Genomic DNA, 8,274 nt, shown 5'->3' on the forward strand with positions numbered 1-8,274 from the left:
AATTTAAGAAGATTGAAATCATAACAAGCATCTTTTCAGACGATAAGGCTATGAAACTGGAAATGAACCATGAAAAAAAAACTGGGAAAGTGACAAAAATGTGGAGATTAAACAACATGCTACTGAACAACCAATGGATCACTGATGAAATTAAAGGAGAAATCAAAAACTATCTGGAAACAAACGAAAATGATAATATGCCATATCAAACCATATGGGATGCAGCAAAAGCGGTCCTGAGAGGGAAACTCATAGCAATACGAGCCCACCTTAACAAATAAGAAAAAGCCCTAATAGGCAACCTTAAATTACACCTAACAGAACTAGAAAAAGAAGAACAAACAAAGCCCAAAGCCAGCAGAAGGAGAGAAATAATAAAAATCAGAGCAGAAATAAATGAAATTGAGACCAAAAAAACAGTAGAAAGGATTAATGAAACAAAGAGTTGGTTCTTCGAGAAGATAAACAAAATCGACAAACCCTTAGCCAGGCGTACTAAGAAAAAAAGAGAAAAGGCTCAAGTAAATAAAATTAGAAATGAAAGAGGAGAAATTACAACGGATACCATGGAAATACAGAGGATTATAAGAGAATACTATGAGAAACTATATGCCAACAAATTGGACAATCTAGAAGAAATGGATAAAGTCTTAGACTTTTACAACCTCCCAAAATTGAACCAAGAAGAAATGGAGAATCTGAATAGACCAATAACAAGTAAAGAGATTGAAATAGTAATCAAAAACCTCCCAAAAAATAAAAGTCCAGGACCAGATGGCTTCTCCAGTGAATTTTACCAAACATTCAAAGAAGATTTAATACCCATCCTTCTCAAACTATTCCAAAAAATAGAGGAAGATTGAACACTTCCTAAATCATTCTACGAGGCCAACATCACCCTGATACCAAAACCAGACAAAAACAATACAAAGAAAGAAAATTACAGGCCAATATCACTGATGAACATTGATGCAAAAATCCTCAACAAAATATTGGCAAACCGAATACAACAATACGTTAAAAAGATCATACACCATGATCAAGTGGGATTTATACCAGGGACGCAGGGATGGTTCAACATCCGCAAATCAATCAACGTGATACATCACATCAACAAAACAAAGAATAAAAACCACATGATCATCTCAATAGACGCAGAGAAGGAATTTGACAAGATACAACATCCATTTATGATAAAAACTCTCAATAAAATGGGAATAGAAGGAAAGTACCTCAACATAATAAAGGCCATATATGACAAACCCACAGCCAACATCGTACTCAATGGGGAAAGACTGAAAAGCATTCCTCTGAGAACAGGAACGAGGCAGGGCTGCCCACTCTCACCACTCCTGTTCAACATAGTACTGGAGGTTTTGGCCAGAGCAGTTAGGCAAGAAAAAGGAATAAAAGGAATCCAAATAGGTAACAAAGAAGTGAAACTCTCACTAGTTGCAGATGACATGATTGTATATATAGAAAACCCTAAAGAATCTGTTGGAAAACTATTAGAAACAATCAACAACTACCGCAAAGTTGCAGGATACAAAATCAATCTACAAAAATCAGTTGCATTTCTATATGCTAATAATGAACTAACAGAAAAAGAGCTCAAAAAGATAGTACCATTTACAATTGCATCAAAAAGAATAAAATACCTAGGACTAAATCTTACCAAGGAGGTGAAGGACCTATACAATGAGAACTACAAGACATTATTGAAAGAAATCCATGATGACATAAAGAAATGGAAAGATATCCCATGCACGTGGATTGGAAGAATAAACATAGTTAAAATGTCTATATTACCTAAAGCAATCTACAGATTCAGTGCAATCCCAATCAGAATCCCAATGACATTCTTCACAGAAATAGAAAAAAGAATACTAAAATTTATATGGGGCAACAAAAGACCCCGAATAGCTAAAGAAATCCTAAAGAAAAAGAACAAAGCAGGAGGCATCACAATCCCTGACTTCAAAACATACTACAAAGCAATAGTAATCAAAACAGCATGGTACTGTTACAAAAACAGACACACAGATCAATGGAACAGAATTGAAAGCCCAGAAATAAAACCACACATATACGGACAGCTAATTTTCGACAAAGGTGCTAAGAGCATGCAATGGAGAAAGGAAAGTCTCTTCAATAAATGGTATTGGGAAAACTGGACAGCCACATGCAAAAGAATGAAAGTGAACCATGTGCTATCGCCATTCACGAAAATTAACTCAAAATGGATCAGAGACCTGAAGGTGAGACCTGAAACTATAAAACTCATAGAAGAAAATATAGGCAACACACTATTTGACGTTGGTTTTAAAGGAATCTTTTCAGATGACATGGCTACCCAGACTAGGGAAACTAAAGAAAAAATAAACAAGTGGGACTTTATCAGATTAAAGAGCTTTTATAAGACGAAACCAGAATCAAGATGAACAGACAACCAACCAGCTGGGAGAGAATATTTGCAAAACATACATCTGACAAGGGGTTGATCTCCATAATATATAAAGAACTCACACAACTGAACAACAACAAAACAAACAACCCGATCAAAAAATGGGCAGAGGAAATGAACAGACACTTCTCCAAGGAAGATATACAGATGGCCAATAGGCACATGAAAAGATGCTCAACATCACTAATCATCAGGGAAATGCAAATCAAAACAACCCTAAGATACCACCTCACGCCCGTTAGAATGGCTATAATCACCAAGACAAAAAACAACAAATGTTGGAGAGGATGTGGATAAACAGGAACCCTCATACACAGCTGGTGGGAATGCAAATTGGTGCAGCCTCTATGGAAAACGGTATGGAGATTGCTCAAAGAATTAAAAATAGAGATGCCCTATGATCCAGCCATCCCACTACTGGGAATCTATCCAACGCACCTGAAATCAACAATCCAAAGAGGCTTATGCACTCCTATGTTCATTGCAGCATTATTCACCATAGCCAAGAAGTGGAAGCAACGTAAGTGTCCCTCGACAGACGATTGGATTAAGAAAATGTGGTATATATATACAATGGAATACTACTCAGCCATAAAAAAAGACAAAATCGTCCCATTTGCAACAACATGGATGGGCCTGGAACGTATTATGTTAAGTGAAACAAGCCAGAAAGAGAAAGACAAACACTGTATGATCTCACTCATATGTGGAATATGAACCAACACATGGACAGAGAAAACTGGACTGTGGTTACCAGGGGCAGTGGGGGTGGGGGGTGGGGGCTGGGCACAAGGGGTGAAGGGAGTCATATATATGGTGATGGACAAACAAAAATGTACAACCCAAAATTTCACAATGTTAGAAACCATTAAAACATCAATAAAAAAAAATCAGAGCAGACTCATAATTCATAAATAAAGATAAAATTGAGAAAAACATCACCTAAAACCACCAAACTGAAATGACAGTCAGAAATACAAGGGAAGAGAAACAATGGAAATATAGAACAACTGGAAAACAAGAAATGAAATGGCAGTTAAGCCCTCGTATATCAAGAATCACTGTAAATGTAAATGGATTGTGTAGTCCAATCAAAAGACACAGAATAGAGGAATGGATTAAAAACCAAGACCCAACAATATGCTGCCTCCAGGAAACACATCTCAGCTCTAACGACAAGCATAGGCTCAGAGCCAAGAGATGGAAGACTATACTCCAAGCAAATGGCAAGCAAAAGAAAGCAGGTGTTGCCATACTTACATCAGTAAAACAGTCTTATAGATAAAAAAAACTATAAGAGACAAAAAGGGGCAGTATATAAAGATATATATATTCCACCAAGAGGACATAACACTTATGAATATATATGCACCTAACACAGGAACACCAAAGTATATAAAGCAATTATTAACAGACCTAAAGTGAGAAATTGACAGCAACACAATAATAGTGGGGGATCTCAACACCCCATATACATCAATGGACAGTTCATCCAGACAAAAAATCAACAAGGAAATAGTAATTTAAATGAAACATTAGATCAGAGGGACCTAATAGATATATGTAGAACATTCCTTCCAAAAAGGGCAGAATACACATTATTCTCAAGTGCACATGGAACATTCTCAAAGATAGACCATATGTTGGGAAACAAGGCAACTCTCAATAAATTTTAGAAGATTGAAAACTTATCAGGCATCTTTTCTGACCACAACACTGTGAAACTGGAAATCAACTACAAGATAAAATCTGTGAAAGTCACAAATATATGGAGACTAAACAACATGCTACTGAACAACCACTGGATCAATGAAGAAATCAACGAAAAATTAAAAAATACCTGTAGACAATAAGAATACAACATCCCAACTCTTATGGGATGCAGCATAAGTAGTTCTAAGAGGCAAATTCATAGCAATACGGGCCCACCTCAACAAACAAGAAAAATCTCAAATAAATGAACTACACCTAAAAGAACTAGAAAAAGAAGAATGAACAAAGCCCAATGTTAGCAGGAGGGAAATAATAAAAATTAAAGCAGAAATAAATGAAATAGAGACTAAAGAAAACACTAGAAAAGATCAGTGAGACTAAGAGCTGGTTCTTTGTGAAGATAAACAAGTTGACAAACCCTTAGCCAGACTAAGAAAAAAAGAGAGACGGCTCAAATTAAATATAATTATGAATTAAAGAGCAATTATAACAGATACCACAGGTACGAAGAAATATAAGAGAATACATATAATGAAATATAACGAAAAACTATCTGCCAAGAAATTGGATAACCTAGAAAAAATGGATAAATTCTTAGACTCATACAACCTCCCCAAACTGAATCAAGAAGAAATAGAGAACCTGAATAGACCAATCACAAGTAATGAGATTGAAACAGTAATCAAAAACCTCCAATACAAAAGCCCAGGTCCAGATGGCTTCTCTGGAGAATTGTACTAAGTATTCAAAGAATATTTAATACCCCTCTTTCTCAAACTATTCAAAAAAAGTGAAGAAGGTTGGAATGCTTCGTAACTCATACTATGAGGCCAACATTACCCTGATACCAAAACCAGACAAGGGCAACACAAAGAAGGAAAATTATATGCCAGTATCACTGATGAACATAGATGCAAAAATCCTTAACAAAATATTGGCAAACCAAATACAGCAATACATTAAAAGGATCATACACCATGATCAAGTGGAACTTATACCATGGACGCAGGGATGGTTAAACATCCACAAATCAATCAGTGTGATACACAACATTAACAAAATGAGGAGTAAAAATCACATGATCATCTCAGTACACACAGAGAAAGTATCTGACAAGATCCAACATCAATTTATGATAACAACTCGATAAAATGTGTGTAGAAGGAAAGTACCTCAACATAATAAAGGCCATAAATGACAAACCCACAGAGAATATCATATTCAGTGGTGAAAAAGTGTAAGCCATCCTTCTAAGAACAGGAACAAGACAACAGTGCCCACTCTCACCACTCTTACTCAACATATTACTGGAGGTTTTAGCCAGAGCAATTAGGCAATAGAGGGGAAGGGGGGAGGGAGGAGGGTGAAAGGGATAATTGGGTACATGTGTGTGGTGATGGGTTGTAATTAGTATTTTGGTGGTGAACATGATGTAATCTATGCAGAAATAGAAGTACAATGATGTACACCTGAAATTTTTACAATGTTATAAACCAATGTTACTGCAATAAACAAAAAATTAAAAAAAAAAAAAAAGAAATAAAAGGTATACAAATTGGAAAGGCAGAAGTGAAACTCACAATCTTTGTGGATGATATGATTGTATCTGTAGAAAATCCTTAAAAATCCACCAAAATAAACTATTAGAAATAATCAACAACTGCAGCAAAGTTGCAGGGTACAAAATCAGTTTACAAAAACAAATTACTTTTCTATACATTAATAACGAACTAGCAGGAAGAGAAGTCAAGAAAACAATCCCATTTATGATCACAACAAAGAGAATAAATACCTAGGAATAAATTTAACCAAGGAGGTGAAAGACCTATACACTGAAAACTATCAGACATTGAAAGAAATCAAAGAAGACATAAAGAAGTGGAAAGATATTCCATGCTCATGGATTGGAAGAAGTTAAAATATCCATATTACCTAAAGCAACCGACAGATTCAGTTATATCCCAATCAGAATCCCAATGACTTTCTTCATGGAAATAGGACAAAGAATCCTAAAATTTATATGGAACAACAAAAGACCCCGAATAGCCAAAGCAATCCTGAGAATAAAGAACAAAGCTGGAGACATCACAATCCCTAACTTCAAAATACACTACAAAGCTACAGTAATCAAAAAAGAACAGTACTGGTGCAAAAACAGACACAATCAATGGAACAGGATTGAAAGCCCAGAAGTAAAACCACACATCTGTGGACAGTTAATCTTCAGCAAAGGAGCCAATAACATACTATGGAGAAAGGAAAATCTGTTCAATAAATGGTATTGGGAGAACTGGACAGCTATATGCAAAGGAATGAAAGTAAACCGTATCTTACATCATACACCAAAATTAAATCAAACTGGATTAAAGACTTGAATGTAAGATCTGAAACCATAAAACTTCTAGAAGAAAACACAGACAGTACGCTTTTTGACATCGATCTTAGCAGATCTTTTCAAATACCATGTCTACTCAGGCAAGGGAAACAAAAAATTAACATATGGGACTAGGTCACACTAAAAGTCTTCTGCAAGGCAAAGGAAACCAAGAGCACAATGAAAAGACAACCCATGAACTGGGAGGAAATATTTGCAAATCATATATCCAACAAGGGGTTAATTTCCAAAATATGTAAAGAATTCATACAACTCAACAACAAAGAAACAAACAACCCTATCACAAAATGGGCAGGGGATATGAACAGACATTTTTCCAAGAAGATATACAGATTGCCAATAGGCACATGAAAAGATGTTCAACACCACTAATTATTAGGGAAATGCAAATCAAAACTACAGTGAGATATCACCTTACACCTGTCAGAATGACTATATTTACCAAGACAAAAAATAACAAATGTTGGAGAGGATGTGGAGAAAAGGGAACCCTCATATGCTGCTGGTGGGAATGCAAACAGTTCAGGCACTATGGAAAACAGTATGGAGAGTTCTCAAAAGATTAAAAGTAGAAATACCATATGACCCAGCTATCCCACTACTGGGAGTTTATCCAAAGAACTTGAAATCAACAATTCAAAGAGATTTATGCCCCCCTGTATTCATTGCTGCATTACTCACAATAACCAAGATGAGGAAGCAAGCCAAGTGCTCATCCAAGAATGAGTGGATAAAGACGATGTGGTATTTATATATAACGGAATAGTACTCAGCCATAAAGAAAGACAAAATTGTTCCATTTGCAACAACGTGGATGGACCTTGAGGGTGTGATGTGATGCAAAATAAGCCAGACAGAGAAAGACAAACACAGCATGATTTCACTCATATGTGGAAGATAAACAAACACATGGTTAAAGAGAACAGATTAGTGGTTACAAGAGGGAAAGGGGGTGGGGGGTGGGTGAAATGGGTAAAGGGGCACATATGTATGGTGATGGATAAAAATTAGACTACTGGTGGTGAGCATGATGCAGTCTCTATAGAAACTGATAAAGAATAATGTATGACTGAAATTACGAAATGTTATAAACCATTATGACCTCAATAAAATAATTGAAAAAGAAGACCATTATAAAAACCCAAGGCCACTGCTGCAAGTAGAGGGGGCACTGTGGATTTCTCACCGGGTTACATTGGGTGAATATCGTCCTCTCTAGCCCTATGTTCCTTCCTCTGTCTCTTGTTTTCTTTACTTTCTTTAAAATGGCTTTCGTTAAATACTTTGGATACCACATGCTTTACTTCCTCACACAGACCTCCAAGTTATTGAAAAAGTAGGAACTCCGTTCTTTATCTTATTTTGTTTGCTTACTTTTTATTCATCATCATAGCATTGCGCTCCTCTCATTTTGAGTATTTATTCATATACAAGTTATCATCTTTATTTTATTTATTTTACTTTATTTACAAATTTATTACTTTAAAATGTTTTTCAGAGGTATTGTAAAGCTTAAATGATTACAGTAGTGCCTTTCACTACTTCTTTTTGTGAAAAAGGAAGAAAGAAAGAGAAAAAAACAATAGGGAGGCTGTTGTAGTATAAGCAAAGGCTACTCACTGAGTCTTTTTGGTGCCTGACCCAACTGGAAGGTATAAGATTTTTCCCTCTCTCCTTTCTTCCTTTTTGCTAATTTGAACAA

The sequence above is a fragment of the Ceratotherium simum genome, chromosome Y (genome assembly GCF_057802395.1).
Source record: "Ceratotherium simum simum isolate JZ-2026a chromosome Y, ASM5780239v1, whole genome shotgun sequence".
In the NCBI taxonomy this organism is placed as follows: Eukaryota; Metazoa; Chordata; class Mammalia; order Perissodactyla; family Rhinocerotidae; genus Ceratotherium; species Ceratotherium simum.